General features: G+C 44.7%; 1 protein-coding gene across 6 annotated transcripts in view; it reads left to right on the top strand.

The window, feature by feature from the left end:
- Positions 1-21,255, top strand: part of THRB (thyroid hormone receptor beta) — a 589,925-nt gene that overhangs the window by 171,894 nt on the left and 396,776 nt on the right. Inside the window, exon 1 of one of the 6 annotated variants that reach the window (XM_063922224.1) lies at positions 16,878-17,099. The exons of the other annotated variants lie outside the window; for them this stretch is intronic. The gene's annotated coding sequence lies outside the window, so the exon portion shown is untranslated. Of the gene's footprint in view, positions 1-16,877; positions 17,100-21,255 lie in introns of those variants that run through there. 6 annotated transcript variants of the gene reach the window in all.

The raw sequence follows: 21,255 nt of genomic DNA, 5'->3' as shown, positions 1-21,255 counted from the left end.
TCCTCCAACTCCGAAAGTCCAAACTCAACGAGGCGTTGAGTATGAAGTAGCCAAGATCCTGGACTCACGTCACCGTTACGGTCAACTACAATATCTTATTGACTGGAAGGGTTATGGCCCTGAGGAACGTTCATGGACCAATGCTTCTGATGTCCATGCTCCTGCCTTGGTCCGGAGATTCCATTCCAAGTTTCCTCAAAAGCCAAAGAAGTGTCCTGGGGCCACTCCTAAAGGGGGGGGTGCTGTCACGATCCGGGTATCTGGACGCCATTTCTTACCCATCAGATGCCTTCTAAGGCTGGCTCAGCGCTCCAGGACCGGATCCCATCTGTTATCCTAATGTTCACATTCCTGCATCCTCTCCTGTCTCTCTGAGACGCTGTCACAGTAACGCCATATTACATCTGGCATGGCGTCTCCCGCGGCCTCCGCCGCCGTCCCTGAGCTTCTGCATGCAGAGTGTCAGAGTGGCGATTACGTCAGCCGCGGCCTCCGCTGTGTCCGCGTGGTTGGATGTGCACTTGTCAGCCTGGCGTCTCCTGTCTCCAGTGGCCGGCGCCGCCATTACTGTTTTCATTACCACATGGATTACAAACCAAACTTCCCTCCAAGTGTCTGCATGGGCGCAGCCATCTTGGATTCTGTCAGCTGATCATTTCCTCCAATCTGTTGTCAGTATTGTTAATCTGCATAATTGCCTAGCCAATCCCTTCCTTGCTGCAGGTATAAATACACTGTGCCTGAGCAAGGAAGACCTAGTTCCTGTTTGTCTCTCTCCTGTGATTGTCTTCCAGGTTCCAGCTCCTGTCTCAAGACTTCCACCATAGAGACCCGCACCAGCATTCCACCTGCGGTGTAGCCTGACTCTCCAATCCATTGTGGATTCATCTGTTTCCAGCTACAACATTACCTGCTTCCAGCCCAGCTTCCAGCAGAGTACAGCTTCTCTTAAAGGGCCGGTGTCCTTTCTACACTTTACCACTCTCCACCGGTATTATTATTTCTCCGCTCTCAAGTTCTACATTTCATTCATATTGCATCGCTCTCAAGCTTCATTTATATTTAACTGGTTCCAGCCAGTATCCACTCCGTGCTAACAACAGTCTGGTTCCAGCCAGTATCCACAGCAGCCGTTTTATCTTCAGCAACCCAGCTTTTCCTGGAACACCAGCTGGTACAATCCTGGGTTATCTCCATTGCTACAGTCGGGCCTGGTAAGGACTTTCCATCTAGAAGATTATAAGAACTATCTCACACTACCAGTGCCCTGTGGCTCCTGCCACCCTGTAGTACCCAGGAACTGTGTTTATTCTTTGCTGACTTTTATGTTTTCTTTTACTGCTGCTGTGTTGCGGAGTTGTCATAATAAACATCATTGACTTTTATCCAAGTTGTCGTGGTCACGCCTTCGGGCAGTTATTATTCATGTTACTTACATGTCCAGGGGTCTGATACAACCTCCCAGGTTCCGGTACATCTCAGCCCCTACAACTGAGGCTGCCTCCCGTCAGCTCAGGCCCTCAGTTGTGACACTCTGGCGGTGCGAGTGATGTCTAACGCGATTAGAAACTGAATCCCGGTGGATTCATGGATCATGTCAGAGGTCGGATGCTCTGTTCTTTCTATCAGGTGCCGTTTAACTACGTGCTCGTAGTGGGTGTGAGTATAAGGAGCTTGGGCAACACGGTGTATATCTTTCATTTTGGCATGTGATACAGTCATTACTTCAGGCAGTACTTTTCCAATATAACACAATCCTTCAGAGTTTGGGGCAAGCCACTTATACGCCTTCCTCCCGCATATGAAATATGCATCATCGGGGAGAACATATGGGACGGAGTAGGACATAACCATATTACACACCTTCCATGTGAAATCTCCTAACCCTAATTCTCCCATCTGTCTAGTACACGTATCAGCTTGTACGGTATGTGCACAGTATCCTGGTGATACCTCTCCAACTCTCGTAATCCTATTTCCTAGGGTATACCTATATCAGAAAGATTTTCCTCTACTGGCTATGTGGCGTACAAGCTCTGTATCTGTCGGCATTCTATCTGCTCTATATGAAAAGGTCATGGTTTGGTTACTCCATGACACTTCCCAATTTCCCGGCTTTCGGGGATTGGAAATGTTAAAACATATGAGGGATCTATCCACATGATATTGGTGGAGCTTCAAACTAGGAGGACTGGAGATATTAAACCTCCTGTCCACCGGCCTCCCACCACTTAGCTCAAGTACCTCCCCTATCGTTAAAGGAAATGGTACTAGTCCTGATTTGCTATGACCTTGAGGTACTTGAGAGCATACCCAACAATCTGTTTGATTTAACACACTACCCACTAAGGAGTGATAGTCACTCAAGGGATGCCGGTCCATGTGGATATTAAAACTGGATTGGCATTTCTTGATGCACCATCCTCAACCACATTGTCACAGAGCCTACAGATACAGTTTTCTTCAGCTAACAATCCTTCACAATTCCTTCTATGGTCTATGTTATCGGATCGTTTTCTGATACTCGCCTTTGCTTGTTGATTATGTTGTTCTCGGAAAACTACGCCTCCATCTCTGTCATCGGAACCCATTCCAGAACCTCTCTCGACCTCCATGGTACTCTCGCCGGAACAGACTGCTCTGGTCAACATCATGGTCAACAGGAAGATCCGGATCACAGTCTCTTGAGGCAAGTCCATCTTATAGGAGGAAACGAAGAAGAATGAGAAGGGGGAAAAATAATTTGAGGGAGAGGGGATGGGAAGTGGAGAAAAACAATAAAAGGGAACAGGGGATCGACAACTGCTTTTGATCTTGTGATTCTCGATGCTCAGGTGCCGCCTCAGTCCTCCTGGAACAGACACTCCAGTGATACAACTTCCTCTACCGTCTGTTCCTTATCACGGGACCTCTCTGGATCAGCAACCTTCTTACAATGGGACGAATGAACCCAAGTCTCTCTCTCGGCAACCTTCAATGCTGTAGTGCTAGTCAATAAGACTTGGTATGGTCCTTCCCATCTGTCAATAAGGCAACCTGAGCGTAGAAAATTCCGTATCATTACATAATCCCCAGGTTCAATGTCATGACAATTACTATCTGGTAAATCAGGAATCACCAACTTCAAATTATCATTTTGATTCCATAGCTGTTTACTCATGTTAATCAAGTATTTTACAGTCACTTCATTGTTACACTTCAAATCATCCTGAGGGTTAATCATAACATGCGGTTGTCGACCAAACAAGATTTCAAAGGGAGACAGATTAAGAGGGGACCTGGGAGTGGTTCTGATGCTGTATAGTACAATGGGTAAAGCTTCTGGCCATGTCAATCCTGTCTCTGCCATAACTTTGCTCAGTTTATTTTTAATAGTGCTGTTCACTCTTTCCACCTTCGCACTCGCCTGTGGACGGTATGGAGTGTGCAGCTTGCTATCAATTCCCATCAACTTACACATTCCTTGAAAGACATCACCTGTAAAATGGGTACCCCTATCACTTTCAATTATTCTAGGGATACCATATCTACATACAAATTCCTGCACAATTTTCTTAGCAGTAAACATAGCGGTATTTGTGGCCGCAGGAAATGCTTCGACCCAATTTGAGAACACATCTATACAAACAAGTACATATTTCAAATTTCGACAAGGGGGTAATTGAATAAAGTCAATCTGTATTACCTGAAAAGGACCGCCTGTAGGTGGGATATGAGATGGTTCTGTTGGTATTGCCTTTCCGATATTCTTTCTCAAGCATGTAAGGCATGACATTGCTCTCTTACTTGCATGAGATGAAAATCCTGGGGCGCACCAATATGCTCTTACCAACTTGCACATTCCTTCCTTGCCCAGATGAGTCAGCCCGTGAGCTGCCTCAGCTAAACATGGGAGACATGCTCTGGGGGCCACCGGTTTACCTTGTCCATCCGTCCAGAGTCCTGAGGACTCCTGGCCATATCCCTTTGCCTTCCAGACTGCCTTTTCCTGTGTGGAACACAAATTTTGCATCTCACACAACTTCTGTGTGTTGATGGTATTAAATACTATCAGTTGTGTGGTGTCTGTCTGTCTGGGGGTACCAGCTGCTAACTTAGCTGCTTCGTCTGCTCGGCTGTTACCAAGTGATACTGGGTCTTGGCTATATGTGTGTGCTTTACATTTGATAACAGCCACTCTGTCGGGTTCCTGTATCGCTGTTAGAAGCCTTTTGATGTGAGCTGCATGCGCTACCGGTGTACCAGCTGCCGTCATGAAATTTCTGAGGCGCCATAGGGCTCCGAAATCATGGACTACCCCGAATGCGTATCTAGAGTCAGTGTAGATATTGGCTGATTTGCCCTTAGCCAATTCGCATGCTCTGGTTAGGGCGACCAGTTCAGCAACCTGGGCTGAGTGAGGTGGGCCTAGCGGTTCCGCTTCTATGGTGCCTTGGTCATCTACGACTGCGTATCCAGTACACAAGTCTCCCGAGTCTGACTGTCTGTGACAACTACCGTCCGTGTAGAAAGTTAGATCTACATCTTCCAGTGGGTTGTCACTGATGTCAGGCCTTGCGGTAAAATTTTGGGTCAAATATTCCATACAATCATGTGTGTCCTCCTTTGTATTAAATTCTCCTTCCCCACCACTCTCATCCTCCACCCTTTGTGCCTGTCCAGGCACACCTGGGAGATATGTTGCAGGATTTAATGCACTGCATCTCCTTATGGTGATGTTTACGGGGGCCATTAGTGCCAATTCCCATCTTGTAAACCGCGCTGATGAGACGTGCCTGGTTTGGGCAGAATTTAGCAAGGCTGACACTGCATGTGGTGTATGAATTGTGAGGTTGTGACCTAGCACTACATCTTCGCTTTTCGTTACTAGCAATGCTATCGCAGCAACGCTTCGCAAGCATGTGGGGAGGGATCGCGCTACCGTATCTAGCTGAGCGCTGTAGTATGCTACTGGCCTGCTGGCATCACCGTGCTTTTGGGTTAAGACGCCTGCCGCGCAACCAGCACTTTCTGTTCCGTACAGCTCAAAGGGTTTCCCATAGTCTGGCATACCTAATGCTGGTGCCTGCGTTAGGCACTGTTTAAGTCTCTCAAATGCCATCTCGGACTCGTCTGTATGCGAAATCCGATCAGGTTTGTTTGAGGAGACCATCTCCTGCAAAGGTAACGCTAGAATGGAAAACCCTGGGATCCAGTTACGGCAATACCCACACATTCCTAAAAATGTTCTGATCTGTTGCTGGGTTTGTGGCAGAGTCATGTCTCTAATTGCTTGAATTCTATCAGCGGTCAGGTGTCTCAGTCCTTGTGTTAGACAGTGTCCCAAATATTTTACCTTAGTTTGGCATAATTGCAACTTGTCTTTGGAAACCTTGTGTCCTGTGTCTGAAAGATGAAACAGGAGCTGTTTCGTATCCTTCAGGGATGCTTCCAATGAATCAGAACACAGTAGTAGATCATCCACGTACTGTATTAATACTGATCCACTCTCTGGTTGGAAAGACTGTAGACAATCATGCAAAGCCTGGGAAAATATACTTGGACTGTCTATGAAACCTTGTGGTAATCGAGTCCATGTGTATTGGACTCCTCTGTATGTGAATGCAAACAAATATTGGCTGTCAGGGTGCAAAGGTACCGAAAAGAAAGCGGAGCAGAGGTCAATAACAGTGAAAAATTTCGCAGTGGGAGGGATTTGCATAAGGATGACAGCTGGATTTGGCACTACGGGGAACTGACTCTCAACTATTTTGTTAATCCCCCTTAGATCCTGCACTAGCCGGTAACCCCTCCCCCCACTCTTTTTCACAGGGAAGATGGGACTATTGGCAGTGCTGGACGTTCTTACCAGAATGCCCTGTTGTAGCAAGCGCTCTATTACGGGATAAACTCCTAACTCCACCTCTGGCTTCAGAGGGTACTGTGGGATTTTTGGAGCTATCCTACCATCTTTTACTTGTACAACTACCGGAGCTACGTTTGCCATTAATCCAGTGTCCTGTCCATCTTTAGTCCAAAGTGACTCTGGTATCTGGGATGTCATTTCTTCTACTTGGGATGGAGTCCTATTTGTCATAATGGTATGTGACATTAATTTTGATGGGGAGTCTAACATGTCTCGCACTTCCTGAGCGTGATTCTCAGGTATGTCCAAGAATACACCTTCAGGAGTACAATAAATGACGCACCCCATTTTACACAATAAGTCTCTTCCCAGGAGATTAGTCGGTGCCGATGCAGCCAGCAAAAAGGAATGCTTGGTATGTAAAGGCCCTATTGTAATCTCGGCTGGTTTGCTAACAGGGTAGTGCTGGACTACTCCCGTTACCCCTATGGCTGGAATTGTCTTACCAGTGGTTCTCATGCCCACTGTCGAATTTATCACTGATTTGGCCGCCCCTGTATCTACAAGAAAGTTTAATGATTTACCAGCTACATTGATTGCAATTTCGGGTTCACTTCCAAGATTTGCAATCAATTTTACTGGCTGCAGATTCCAGGTATGGCCACACCCCTATTGGGTATGGTGACCTCCCTGAATCCCGCTGGCAGCAACTACTTGTGAAGGGGTTAAATGGGAACTGCCAGGAGTTTGACAGTCTCCTGTTGGGGGATATCTTTTTGTTTCCCCTGTATGTGGCTCATAACTCCGTCTCTGTGGACCCTGATCCCAATTTCGTGTGTCATGTCGTTGTCTAGGGGGTTGGTATGATCTTTGTGAATTTTTCGCTCTACAGTCTCGTGCTATGTGTCCCTGTTTATGACAAAAATAACATGTTACCACATTTGACTTACCCACAGGGTTTGGTGATCTATACAAAGGCTGCTTTGTGGTCAGGGCCTGTATACTTACGGTCATTAACTTATCACCTTGTGACTCCCTGTGTCTGGTGATATTCCGGTCGTGATCAATAGCAGCCTCTCTCAAAGTAGCCACTGACAGACCTCGCCAACATGGTTGCGTGGTCTGTACCCTTGTCTTTAATGCTTCTTTTAAACCATCCATTAGCACAGATACTGCTACTTCTTGATGATTTGCATTGGTCCTAATGTCCTCTATGCCAGTGTATTTTGCCATTTCTAATAATGCCCGGTGAAAATAATCAGCAGCTGTTTCTGACTCTTTTTGTTTAATGGAAAAAATTCTATTCCATTTGGCTACAGCTGGGAAATACTTCTTTAACTGTAAATTTATCCTTTTTACATTATCTTTGTTGTACACATCTGTAAGAGGTACATCCTGATCCAGTCCACAATCAGCTAAGAATTGAGCTGCGTCGACATTGGAGGGTAAACATGCCCTCAGCAATATCTGCCAGTCTTTGTTATTGGGCTCTAAAGTGTTCCCTAGGTCTCTGATGTATTTCTGGCTAGCAACTAAGTCTTTTCTAGGATCAGGGAATTCAGACACTATGGTTCTTAATTCCATTCGGGAAAACGGGCTGTACATGGCAATGTTCCTGATAGGAGTGACTCCTGTAGTGTCCGTTTTCCCATTTGGAACAGCTATTACCCTCACGGGAGCAAGTTTAACAACATCATTCTGTGTAGATTCTACAGTCTGTGGTGAAATGGTTTCAGCATAGTGTATGGTGCCGTACTTACCCGTTGATACGACCTCACCTGTCCCTCCGCTAGGGGGCTTTGTTACTAATCTTATGGGTTGGGCCGTGCCTACTGTTGTTTCTGATATGGTGGCTGCTAGAGAGAGAGCCGATATTGTTGCCGATTCGTCCTCTTGATCACACTCCTGGGGAAAGTTCAAAACAGGGTACAACTTGCACGGGTTAATACTTGCATTGGTTAACTTATTAACATTATCCTTAACATTTATACAGTTGCTAAGTGCCTGTTTGTTACCCCCTGATGCGTCATTCTCCGCAACCAATTTCTCTCCTGATATGTATGGTGGCGGCGGGGCAGTGGCTATCAGTTTCTTGATAGGATTAGATCCCGCCGCCTGAGCCAATCCTCTCTGTATTTCACCCTCCTGTTGCCATAACTGCAAATAATCATAATGTTTGATTCGTCTCTTTGTTGATTTAATGAGACATATCCTCCTCCTTAAATTCATTAACACTTCTGGGCTGAAGCTACCTACTCTTGGGAATTTCTCCCCGTCATGCATTGTCATTCTCTCCCATTCATCACATAAAACTTCTGTGTGTGAGCCGTATTTTTCACACATTACGTACCTTGCCGACCCGATTGGTCGGTTTATAGAATCAACCCGAACCGAGGTTGATCGCCCCCTTCCTGAACAACTGGCCCCCATAATTTGCAGGTGTTGCTTGCTCTACCTCTGACCTTTATATCAGGGTCTTCAGCGAACCCTTACAAAAAACCAAAATATTCACGATAGGTTGACGGTGGTGGTTTACCGAGCACCCCACTCACTCGCCCACGCCGACCAATACGCCCACACACTGATATAGTGCTGGCGTACTCGACCCAGGGCCCCTATGAACCTTCGTTTACTGAAACATGTGGGTGTGATCCGCAGAGCATTAACCCTTTCCAGTAACTGTGGGGTTGTTGGATAATTCCTGAGTGACCAGCGAACTTCCCACACAAATCACGTCAGAATGTACAAATAGTGTTTATGACCGGGTTTGTACACAAATGGTACTGGTCAGACTAACTAATGCACACAATTACGTGCGGTACAATCGTTCAGTACATAAGCAACTAATCTTATGTACGGAGCGACCAGTGGAATCGACATTCAGCAGCTGCGAATTCCTTCAGCCTGAGCTTTATGGCCTATATGGGTTACGCTCCAACCCTTCTTGGTGTTGGGCTACTTGACTCTTTAGCAGACTTCCTTGTCTGCTGTACCTGGACCTCCTGGTCTGTTATGCGACCTCCTGGTCTGACCTCCTGGTCTGTTACAGTATGACCTCCTGGTCTGCTACACTCTAATGCTCAAATTTTATGTTTAACCAGGGATGCCTCCCTAGCCACCATGTATGTCACTTACACGTATGTACTTCACGAGAACTCGATGATTTCTGTGGTTCAATCCCCAAAATTGTAAAACTTAAAAACACTCACTCATCACATGTACACTTTTGTTTCTATTTCTATTTCTGCGCAGAAATTTTTCTTTAGACCAGATGTGTTGTAAATTTGGAGAAGGATCTGTTAATTTAAATTTCGGATATTAAAATAGATTTGCGCTATTTATCGCCTGTTGCGCTATTTATCGCCTGTTGCGCTATTTATCGCCTGTTGCGCTATTTATCGCCTGTTGAAAATCAACACTATCGTGTGACTTGAGTTACGTGGGCGTACCCAGACGCTCCGTTGCGTAATTTACGCTGCGTGCGTCGGCCTTTGCGTACGCGAGTCTCAGCCCTTTGTTAGAGACACGTGTACACAAAACCAATGTCCACCGTAACACAACTAACAGGTTTATCAATGTAGATGATCCTCGATCCTCTACTGAACCCCACACCAATCTCTCCTTGTACCTTTAGGTAGAGCTGCGTGTGCTTTACACTTTATCCCTTAACGCATTACTTTTACACTTTAACTATGAAATAACGACAAATCTCTCTTAGCACGTTTTATCAATTATAAACTGGCAAACAGGAGAGTGATATGAAAATACACGAATGAAAAAGAAATGCAGATATGTGCGTGTGTACGCAAGATAGAAATAAACAGTTTTAAAAGACACTAGCGTTTTGTTCTTACCTCCGGTTCCGGATTCCTTCAGCACCCTTTACTAAGCGAAGCAGACGCTTATCCCGTCAGCACTGCGAAGAATATGATCTCCCGCCCTTTGCTGATGGATAATGTCTGCTGAGATTACCTAGCAGAGATATGTGAAGGACAGTACGAGCCGCCAATTGATAAAGCTAAATATTTATCTTATTTAAAACCTTTTAAGAGGCCTAAGAACACTGTACGCTATTTACGTATGGAGTACCGTAAGGGTACGCACGTTGCGTAGCGATCGCTTAGCCGAGGTCGAGACGCTCAAGCGTCACGTTCGCTCACGGCCAAGAGATCACAGGCAGGCACGCTATTGGCTGCCGATTAACATAATGGTTCGCTATAGCGTAGCGGACGCTCGGGACCACGAGGAGATCACCAGCGGCGCAGACGCTCACAATGTTAAACCTTTATATCTAAACCATAAACAATGTAATATGCTGTAAAACCTTTGTGTAGAGATAGGGTGTAGATGCAACACAGTGTAACCTTATTAACTTAAAAGCTGTTTGAGCGTCACCGACGCTCTGAGAATACTTAACACTATAAGAAATACACAGATACCGTGCTTAGGGTCTAACGCCTTATATGAATGTTATACTTGCAAAAAGAATAATACAATACAAGTCACACACTACAATATAACATAGACTAACTAACCAGGTAACTACACAGGAAATACAATACAATACTATTACGTTTAAGAGAATACGAGAGAAAGAGAAGAGAGAGAGAGAGAGATATGGCCCATAATAACAAGAAAGACAATATGATTGCGGAGAAAACTTACGCACAAAGGGGAACGATCGCATGCGCCTCTGGACATCCAGCTCCCGATTTTCAGCAATGAGAACCGTTGAAGAGTGAGAGCTGGATGTGATCGGCTTGTCTATTTATGCCCCACACACAATACAATTCAATGGTCCCTACAATCTCATTGTTCATTGGACACAGGAATTCCTCCTCGCATTATAACAAAAGGTCATAGGTTGATTCATACAGGTGGGCTGTGACGATTTCCAACTGCTCAGGTGGGTGGGAAACTAGGTTTCCCGCCGCATGGATAAGTAAGTGCAAATAATAGTAAATGGACATAAACTTCTTATGTCCATAACTATTCGCACGAGCGATTAATTCGCTTCAAACCAACACCGGAATATTGCTAATTAAATACTCTTCCGATGGATACTAAACACCACTGTATTACTCCTGTCTGACCCTTCGTATCAAACAAAGAGGGATTTCTCTGTCCATGAACATGCTACATTAACTAAACTTTCAGATTCTATCAAAGGGACCATTATCTACAAAATACATTATATAGTGATAATATGTAACGATTGAGTCGCACGCTACGAACACATGAACTCTACCGTAAATGCACATACTGCGCGCCCGCGGGTGCCCGCAACAGCGAGTATGCGCACGCACGGGAGAGCGCACGCATGCGCAGCGCGGACCTGTATGAGGTGCAAATATGGCAGTGTGCATCGTGATATTTTTCTGACTTTGACACTTCTTTACAATTATCTCCATCCAACTTGCATAATACAGAGTTCTATACACAGTAGTTGCTTGATTGCAGTTCTGCATATAACTTACACTTACGACTTCTTACTATTGTGGTGGCAGAGAAAGGAAGAGAAGGGGAGATCTGACATAAGTGAAGGTTTCAGAGGTACAGCACCACACTCCTACACTGAAAGCACCAGCTCTGATAAAGGCCTTGGTAATGCACTTATAAAGTTGACACCTGATTAGATGGACCTGACTCTTTGGGCATCTATGTCTGTAAATTGTTTTAGAAAATAAAGAGGGGACAGGTTGTGCAAGCCCATCCATCCCCATCCAAAAATACACATCCCCTTTAATGCAAGATGTTTATGAACCACACATGTGGCAGATTGCACATTTGCATCTACTTGTGCATCATACATTAAAACGGAAGATCTGATTACTTTACCTTATTTCCCACTAATGTTAATAAAGGAAATTAATGCATCTTCCTTTCATATGAAATGTATGAGGGCTTAACTGAACTCGGTATTAACATCTGCCCAGCAAAAAAATCTTTCAGAGCATTGTAGTCTGTTTTATTAAGTAGCATTTGGTACAGAAAACAGATCAATCCCTTGTATTCTAAATTATCCATTAATAGAGAAAGAGTTTGTCTAGTATTACAGGATCTTCGTTGAGATTTAAGATGGTCTACAGCCCAAACATCTTATTTTCTGTGTGAAATGATTGGAGGGATACGACAGTGCTTATTGCATTTTTTGAGCTCTCCGGGGTTGGGGCTGTGTGACTGGCGTCCGGGATCCCGTCAGTCAGCATCCGGACGCTGGGAACCCAGCCGCAGAATGCCGGCGAAGGGGGTGGGAGGCGAGAGCAAGGAAGCCCCTTGCGGTCTTGCTGCGCTCGCCACACTGCAGGCTTGGTGGACACCCACAAGTGGGAATAGTCCCTTTTATTCGGCATTGGGATTGGGATTGTCAGGGTTCAGGATGCAGGTGGAGGTATTGTGACTGCCGGTCTCCTGACCACCGATCACATAACTACATCCCGCTCTCAGAGGTGCAGTACTCACGTGGTCTTTCAGCAGGTGCTGCTGATTCTGATGTTGATATTGGTCTATGGGGGTAATTCAGACCTGATCGCTAGGCTGCGTTTTCGTACAGTTGGCAATCAGGTCGAAACTGCGCATGCGTATGCACCGCAGTGCGCAGGCACATCGCACGGATACAAAGCGGATCACCGCTCAGCGATGGGTTTGTGCGAAGGATCCGTTCGCACAGGCATTCGCAAGGAGATTGACAGGAAGAAGCCGTTTCTGGGTGTCAACTGACCGTTTTCTGGGAGTGTTTGGAAAAATGCAGGCGCGTCCTTGCGTTTGCAGGGAGGGTTCCTGACGTCAAATCCGATCCCGGACAGGCTGAAGTATTCGCAGTGGCTGAGTAAGTCCTGGGCTACTCAGAGACTGCACAAGATCTGTTTGTACAGCTCTGATACACATGCATCCACACACTTGCACAGCTAAAATAAACTCCCCCTGTAGGCAGCGACTATCTGTTCGCAGCAGTGCAAAAATCGCCTGCTAGCGATCAGGTCTGAATTACCCCCTATGTGCTGAATTTACTGCATTGCTTTTTGTATTTATTCATCCAATTGTTTTTGTATTTACTTTTTGAAAAGATTATGGGGATTTATGAATCATGAATCAATACTGGCGTGCAGGGATATTGTAACAGAAGAGGGGTCCTGTGTGGGGTCCTGTGTGCAGACTCCGGGTGGGCCCCCTCCTCTTCACAGTGCAGTAGACTCTGGCATTGTGCCAGAGTCTACTTCGCATGCGCAGGTCTCTGGAAACATGGCGACCGCCATGTTCCAGAGACTAAATCCCTACTGCAAATGCATGGCTGCCATTTTCCTGCCATTTTTTTACTGCGACTGCAGCTCGGATGGTAAGTAATAAAACATGGGCGCAATGTGTGCTATGTATGCCCCTCGGACCCAGGAGCTCATGTGCAAGGCACACATTGCACCCATTATAGAAACACCAATGCTGGTGTGCACAATATTGCTTGGCAATACCTAATTTACAGCACAGTGTGTAGGAGCACCCCCATACTCATCAGTTTCAAGTTTTGTACTATACTTTGCACAGATATTTGGTCCAGATCTGAAATGAGCATGATTGCAAAAGTAAAACTGGCATCTCAAAGTACTAACTATAGTCACATGTGGACCAGGATCTTAACCATAAGTCATGTAAACGGGATGCGGTCAACATCCGGCTGGACGGGATCCCGGCGGTCGAAATACCGATGCCGGAATCCCGACCGCCACAATCCCGACATATTCTACCTCCGTGGGTGTCCACGACACCCATAGAGGGAGAATACAATAGTGTGCCCGCAAGGGGCTGCGTTCCGCTCGCTACCCCTGTCGGGATTGTGTGGTCGGGATTCCGGCGTCGGTATTTCGACCGCCGGGATCCCGTCCAGCGGGATTACGTACTGATCCCATGTAAACTTTGCCCCTTGAAATACTTATTATCTGACTTGTCCCTTGACCAGTCAGGAGACATAAAAGTTTTATTTCAGGTCACAGGTGTCATCATTTATGTTTTGAGTTTTGAATTGAATGATTATATTATCTGATCTGCATGTCTTTATTTAGAAAAAGTTCCTAAACTAAGCAAAATACTTCCTTTTTTATAGTAGTGGTTAAGTTCTGAATATCGCCGCCAGCTAAAAAAAAAAACCCAAAAAATAGTTTTGAGTGTCTGAAACGATTTCTCGGTCTACTATATTGGGTTCTCTTCCAAGTCTCCACTGCTGGAAGTTTATTAGATTATTGTGGCCCACGAAATGAAGTCTTTTATGAATTTTGTGTAAAAACATACAGATTCCATAATTAAGGAAGCAAATAATACTATCTCATTTTAAATGACCATAAAATACTCTGTTTTACTATGAGTGTACTATACTTGTTTCTAAAACATTAGTAAATGTGGTAGTTCTTGTTTTTGTGTTTGAAGCTTCTGTCACAAAACATGTTGCAATTTTTATTTGTTTTATACAGTTCAGATTTTTGTGTGCCATATTGACTGTACAGTCACTTGTTCTTAACAATGCTCAGCTACTGCTTCTTTGTATGCAGCGGCTGTGTGCAAATATGTAAAAGCAGCAGGAGGCGTCGATAGTAGAAAGAACCCCACAGCATGCTTTTGTGATCCGCTGCTGCGTCAGAAGACACAGCATCGGATCATGTGCATGAACATCGGTTACCTGAGTAATCGTCATATGACCAAGTCCAAGCACGTAGCCACTGGCCTCGGCACTCCCAGAAAACTGGGCTGACATGGACCCACGCCGCCATTGCTGCCTCCTCCCTGCCTCCAAACGGCCGCAGCATGTCAATCGTACTACACTTTAGGGAGCACTGTGACGGCCATCGCAGACACAGATCCTGCACATACACAGATTGGCAAACATCATAGATGTACAGTATGTAAACCATTGGGATTGTGTACATCTCTGAATTAGGCCTAAAGTTTGTTGATCTGTCTTAATAACCAGTTTTACTGTAGCCCCTACTTGCCACAGCAGATCAGGTTTTATACATGGAATATCCAATTAATTTCATGTCCGGCAAGGTTTGTCCATCATATTGAGCAAAAATCAATCATTCCGCATTGAAATCCATTATGTAGATATTACCAGTGTGAATTTTTATGTGCAACCATACAAAGATAAGGCTATGGCATCGACATAAGAAAAGAATGGCTTTAACACTGGACATACATATATAATAATTGTTGTTGAAAGCCTAATAAATTATGACTGTTTTATTTCATTTGTCTTCAGTTGCATAAATGATGATTTTTTTTTTAACCAAATATATAAATGAGAGCATCGGTAAGTAGACTCCTCACAGTTAAAAATGAAGAATCTGCAAAAATAATGTAGCCCTGTGAAATCAGAGGGAGGATTAAAAGAAATGATCTTCATATAATAGACTTTGGCACTATGCCTGTTGATTTTCAGCTGCTCAGTCTCTGCTTAAAGAGACAGTTGTACAAATGACTATTTTGTGTGCCTCCAGTGAATGGGAGTCCATGGAGATGCAGGGCCTGATTCACAGCTGCACGCATGCCAGATGGTTTGCGTACAACTCCAATGGGCGCGGGGGAGTGGGCATGCGAATGACCCATTCTGTGTATGTACGGAGCAGGTCCTGCAAAATCGCTTGCAGTGTCCCCTAAGCAGGGCCATCTTAACGTATATGCACACTGGGCAGCTGGCCAAAGCCACACAACTCTGACAGCCATTCACTGTATGGAAGCATGTGGAGAGATGGCGCAGGGCCGCAGAAGAGGCATGTTATGATTTTGTTAATTGGTTCCTGTGAATGGGTTTGGGCCCCAAAACATTGCTTTGCCCAGGGCCTACAATGCTGTTAAGACAGCCCTGCCCCTAAGCCGTGGCCTTTTTGGGCCTGATGCAGAGTTGAACACATGTTGGTTTGAATAGCATATCTTCCATGTTTTTGCCCTGTGCATACTCTAGAGTTCAGCATAGGTAAATACGGACGATGCAGAGTAGTAACACTCTCTGTCGTATATCTACACTTGCGGCTGAATTGGGTTACAAACAGGGCCGAACTGGCCATCCGGCACTTCTGACAAATGCCAAGGCCAATGCCAATCCCAAGGCCTGTTGGGGTGGTTTTGCCACACAGGCTTGATGATCAGTACAACCTCCTGGCTCGCTGTTTGCCTGCCCACCCGCTTGTCAGTAGTCAACATACAGAGACTACTGACAGAGACCCCGGACTCGTGGCACGCCCTCCCCCCTCAGCCATGGCCATGCCACCCTTGTCTGCTGATGCCCCCCTTGTCTGCTGCTTGCGCACAAGGATGGGCTAGGACTGCTACACGGCCCCAGTCTGTCCTTGGTTACAACAGGGAGTTTTCACTTAGGCAAGGGTCATCTTGTTGACCCAACTGCAGGCTACACAGAGTTGAATGTAATGTAAATGTGCCTGTTTCCAGCGTATTATCATGTGCACCAAGTACAGTATTGGCAAGTGCGTACTGATGATAATGACATGTACGAAAGCAAGTGTCAGGTTATGAGGCGGTGCACGGCCAGGTGCTTACCCTGCATACGGGCTAATATATGAATTAATTTATGCACACGCTATTTGGGAGCATATACAGCCCTGTTGTGTTCAATTTTGTATCATGCCTTGTGTCTTTGTGTGCTGTGAGGCAGCAATGCCAGCGATTGTGCTACTCTGCTGCCAACAATAAATGTTAAAAGTCACTAGAAAGGCAGAAAGAAAGAAATGCCCTAAAAATCAAACGTTACACCAAATGTTCCACAAAACGAGGCGGCCCTGTGTGATAGCACAACAGTTGTCTCATAGTAAAAGGTCAGCTGGTAAGGACATCAGCAAGTGTTGCCCAGTTCATGCAACAGCTGATTGGGCTTACCCACCAGGCTGCAATTGCCAGCACATGTCTACGTCACTGATATGTAGACTGTATGCAAAAAATAACTCTTAAAATAATCCCTTCACTGGTTTATTAGCAGTAAATAGTGAGGAGCTGGATGCAACATTCCTCTCTCTTCTTTTATTTAGCATCAAGTTAAATCAGAACTTACTGTTTCTTTAAGAAAAAGTTCACAGAAAAAAAATAAAGTAATCACTGTATAAGTAAGGACTGCAGCGAGTCCTGATTAAAAGTGAATATAAGGCAGAAGGAACAGAGCTGAGCCTGGAGAAAGACTGTCTTGTGCTGCTGTACTGATACTCAGCCTGTGAGGACAAATGCCAAATGTGCATGCAAGCGCTGACAGTGCCCTAGACAGGTACGTGCAGGGGGGGTTCGGTCTGCATGTGTAAATGTGGCCTTTTATTACTTCTATGCTTCTGCTATGGTACAGATCGCTTTGAGGAGTCACTGAATCTAAGTCACTGTCACCGTACATGTCTGCAGTTATATTTCTCAATTACAACCCGACTCAGCTTGTCATTTTTACAGTTTCTGATGCCAGATGGGAAATTTGTGTAATGGCGTGCTGGAATGAGAGTGGCTAGAGAGGAGCTAGACTGCAGCAGCAGCAGTATGAGCGACTCCGGCTGCTCAGAGGAAAAAGTCTTGGGAAGAATAGGCTGTGCCTGTGTGCAAGTGAATAGGAGGCTTGTATTAGTCTTTACAGTACTTCAGATGAGGATCTTTAAGATAGTATGTTGCAGCCATTCTATAAGGATGTCAGCATATGTCATAGTCAAACCATAAAGAGATGGCACTGCAATAAATATACACAACTTCAGAGCAGTGATTGCAATAAAAGAATGTGTGGGATAGAAAAGAAAATCTCTAATGTGCAGACTGAGTCTCCCATATGCAAAATGTTTGGGACCAGAAAGCTTTGTGTACACTGATCCATCACAGAGCAAAAGGTGTCACTATCTCAGTCACACTGGAAAAAAATCTGGATTTTGACATTTATCAAAAATCAGGTTTTCGGATATAGGAAACTCAATCTGTAATACTATAATACTTACCAACATTTTAACATGACAAAAGTATTCCCAATTGTGAAGCACAATGGAATATGTTGGCACTGTATAAGCAAATGTAAAAAAAAAAAAAAAGTATATATTTATACAGGTTGAGTATCCCATATCTAAATATTCCAAAATACAGATTTTTTTTGTTTTCTGATGGCTCAATGTACACAAACTTTGTTTACTACACAAAGTTATTAAGAATATTGTATTAAATGACCTTCAGGCTGTGTGCATAAGATGTATATGAAACATAAATGTATTCTGTGCTTAGATTTAGGTCCCATCACCATGATATCTCATTTTGGTATGCAATTATTCCAAAATACGGAAAAATCCCATATCCAAAATACTTCTGGTCCCAAGCATTTTGGATGGGGGATACTCAACCTGTATGTCTATATATATATATATATATATATATATATATATATATATATATTTATTTGGGAACTATATATAATAAAGAAAATCATGTAATTCTGAAAGATGGATAACATGTCAGAAGTATATTCTGCCACACCACATCTACATGGAGCTGCAGCATACAGCTGGCAGGCAGGGATTCAGGAATAGGGGGAGGCTGATAGAGACACACTGGTCATTTATCATACTTGCCAAAGCTCCCAGATTCTCAGGGTGACTCCCTGAAATACAGAAATCCTCCTGGCTCCCTGAAGTCTAGCAATATCCCTGATTGCACCTTACCCCCATTCAAGGACGAATTAAGTGTGGGGACGCTGGGCAACAAAATTGTGTGGTTCCCTATCAATATAATTTTCAAAGTGTTATACCAATATATAAATAACATCCAAAATATCTATCTATCTATCTATCTATCTATCTATCTATCTATCTATCTATCTATCTATCTATCTATCTATCTATCTATCTATCTATCTATCTTATCTATCTTATCTATCTATCTATCTATCTATCTATCTATCTATCTATCTATCTATCTATCTATTAAAGTTAAACTCAGTGCTAATAAATAAGGTGTAAAAATGTATGTACAAGGCTCCTTAAGGTGCATGCACACTAGGTGATATTGTAATCAAATCGCTAATTTTTACGCTTCTGAGTGATATATCGCCCATTGTGTATGCTACCAGCGATGCCCGATGCGTGCTCTCAGGGGTTGTTAACGACCCACTGTCGGCTGTACATGCAGCTCAATCAGACAATATTGTCAGAAGCTGCATGTTCGGGCTGGCCGCAGCGTGATGTCACTGTGCGATATCGCTTGCACTATGTAGGCCTGGGAGGAGAAACACTGTGCAATATCGCTCATGGAGCGTATTACCTAGTGCAGGCCTGGCCAACCTGTGGCTCTCCAGCTGTTGTAAAACTACAAGTCCCATCATGCTTTGCCGCAGTTGTGCTATTAGGGAATCCTAAAACTGTGGCAGGGCATGCTGGGATGTGTAGTTTCACAACATCTGGAGAGCCACAGGTTGGTCAGGCCTGACCTAGTGTGTACCCACCTTAAGTGTTCCAGGGCTTACACATGCAATATAGATCACTTACATACAGTAGACAAATATATATAAACAGAGACATGTTGGATGGTTAAGGGGGGTGGGAGGGTGGCGACGACTGGAGAATCAAGTGTGTAGGATAATACTGTAGCAATCCAGGTACATACCCTTCAGTAGTTGGTAATGTTGTCCATTACTTCTACCAGTCCAGCTCTGCAGTAGCCGATGGGGAGTTATGCAGCAGTACAGCTGCTCTGTGTAAAAGCTCCTGATGGATGCGAATTTCAAGTTCCTGAGTTCCGGGACTCAACAGTCTCCACTGCTGGTGGGTAACTGACATCCGGTCACAGTTCGGCTGCAGGAAGGGTGCGATAGGTATTGGAATTTATCCAATGTATTAACCGAACTGCGGTCTGCTCACCAATAATGTGCTAATGGTGGTGATTGTGTGGGGGGGCCCCAGGGCGACTGCCCCTGCCATCCTGCCTATAATCCTGCCTATAATCCGTCCTGCCTATAGTCCGCCCAATCATGTAGCTGTTATATTCTTTGGAAAAAGAAAAATCAGATATATACATTTAAATGAATTCATCAGTACCATTTCCCTGCATTTGTTATAGGCCACAATGGGGCAGATATATTAACCTGGAGAAGGCATAAGGAAGTGATAAACCAGTGATAAATGCAAGGTGATAAACGCACCAGCCAATCAGCTCCCATATGTAAGTTAACAGTTAGGATCTGATTGGCTGGTGCCTCTATCACCTTGCATTTATCACTGGTTTATCACTTCCTTATGCCGTCTCCAGGCTTAATACATCTGCCCCATTGATCCCTGTGGCTACATGCACTTGGAAATAAGGTTTCTCGTTGCCACTTATATGAAACCACTTGTAAAACACAATACACGAGTAATCCATGCAAAGTGCTTTTTCATCAATTAGATCTTACTGCTTTGGGGCTCATTTACTTCTGGATGTAACAGAGCCGGTCATAGGCATAGGCAAACTAGGCAATTGCCTAGGGCATTTGATATGCCTAGGGGCATCATCAGCTTCTGCTGATTAAAATGATATGCGGCATCAGTGGCGTAACTAGAAATTTTTCTCCCCCAAGCCAAAAAATTCCTCGGCGCCCCTCCCCCCCCCCCCCCCTCCTTCATGCTACATAATTGGGAGCAGGAAAGGGATAAATATGCGCGCGCCGAAGGCGCGCGCGACAAAATAAGGGGTGTGGTTTCGTTGGAATGGGCGTGGTTTCGCATAAAGGGGCGTGGCATTGCAGGAAAAGACTACCTTATACCCCAGTTCTGCAACCTGCACGCCCATACGTTGGCCACCACAGGAAAGAAAAATAATCCTGATTCATGCCCCTTACATTATTTGTAATTTTTCCTCATTATAGTAATGCCCAGTATACATTATGCCACATACTGCAATGCCCTTAGACATTATTCCACACACAATAATGCACGACACAATATGCACACACTGTAATGCCCCCGACACATTATGCCACACACCGTAATGCCCGTGACACATTATGCCACACACCGTAATGCCTGTGACACATTATGACAGGAATCGCAATGACCGTTATACATTATGCTACACACTGCAATGCCCCTGATACATTATAGCACATACAATGTCTGTGACACATTATGACACACACCGCAATGTCCGTGATACATTATACCACAATGCCCGTGATATAGTATACCATACACCGTAATGCCTGTGACACATACCGCAATGCCCTGCCCGTTACACCCTATGCCACACACCGCAATGCCCGTTATGTATTATGCCACACTGCAATGACCCTGAGACATTATATTACATACCACAATGCCCGTGATATAGTATACCACACACCGTAATGCCTGACACATTATGACACACACCGTAATGTCCGTGATACATTATGCCACACACTGCAATGACCCTGAGACATTATACCACATATCACA

This window comes from Pseudophryne corroboree, chromosome 5 (genome assembly GCF_028390025.1).
Source record: "Pseudophryne corroboree isolate aPseCor3 chromosome 5, aPseCor3.hap2, whole genome shotgun sequence".
NCBI lineage: Eukaryota > Metazoa > Chordata > Amphibia > Anura > Myobatrachidae > Pseudophryne > Pseudophryne corroboree.
This window is presented reverse-complemented; position numbering and strand designations above follow the sequence as displayed.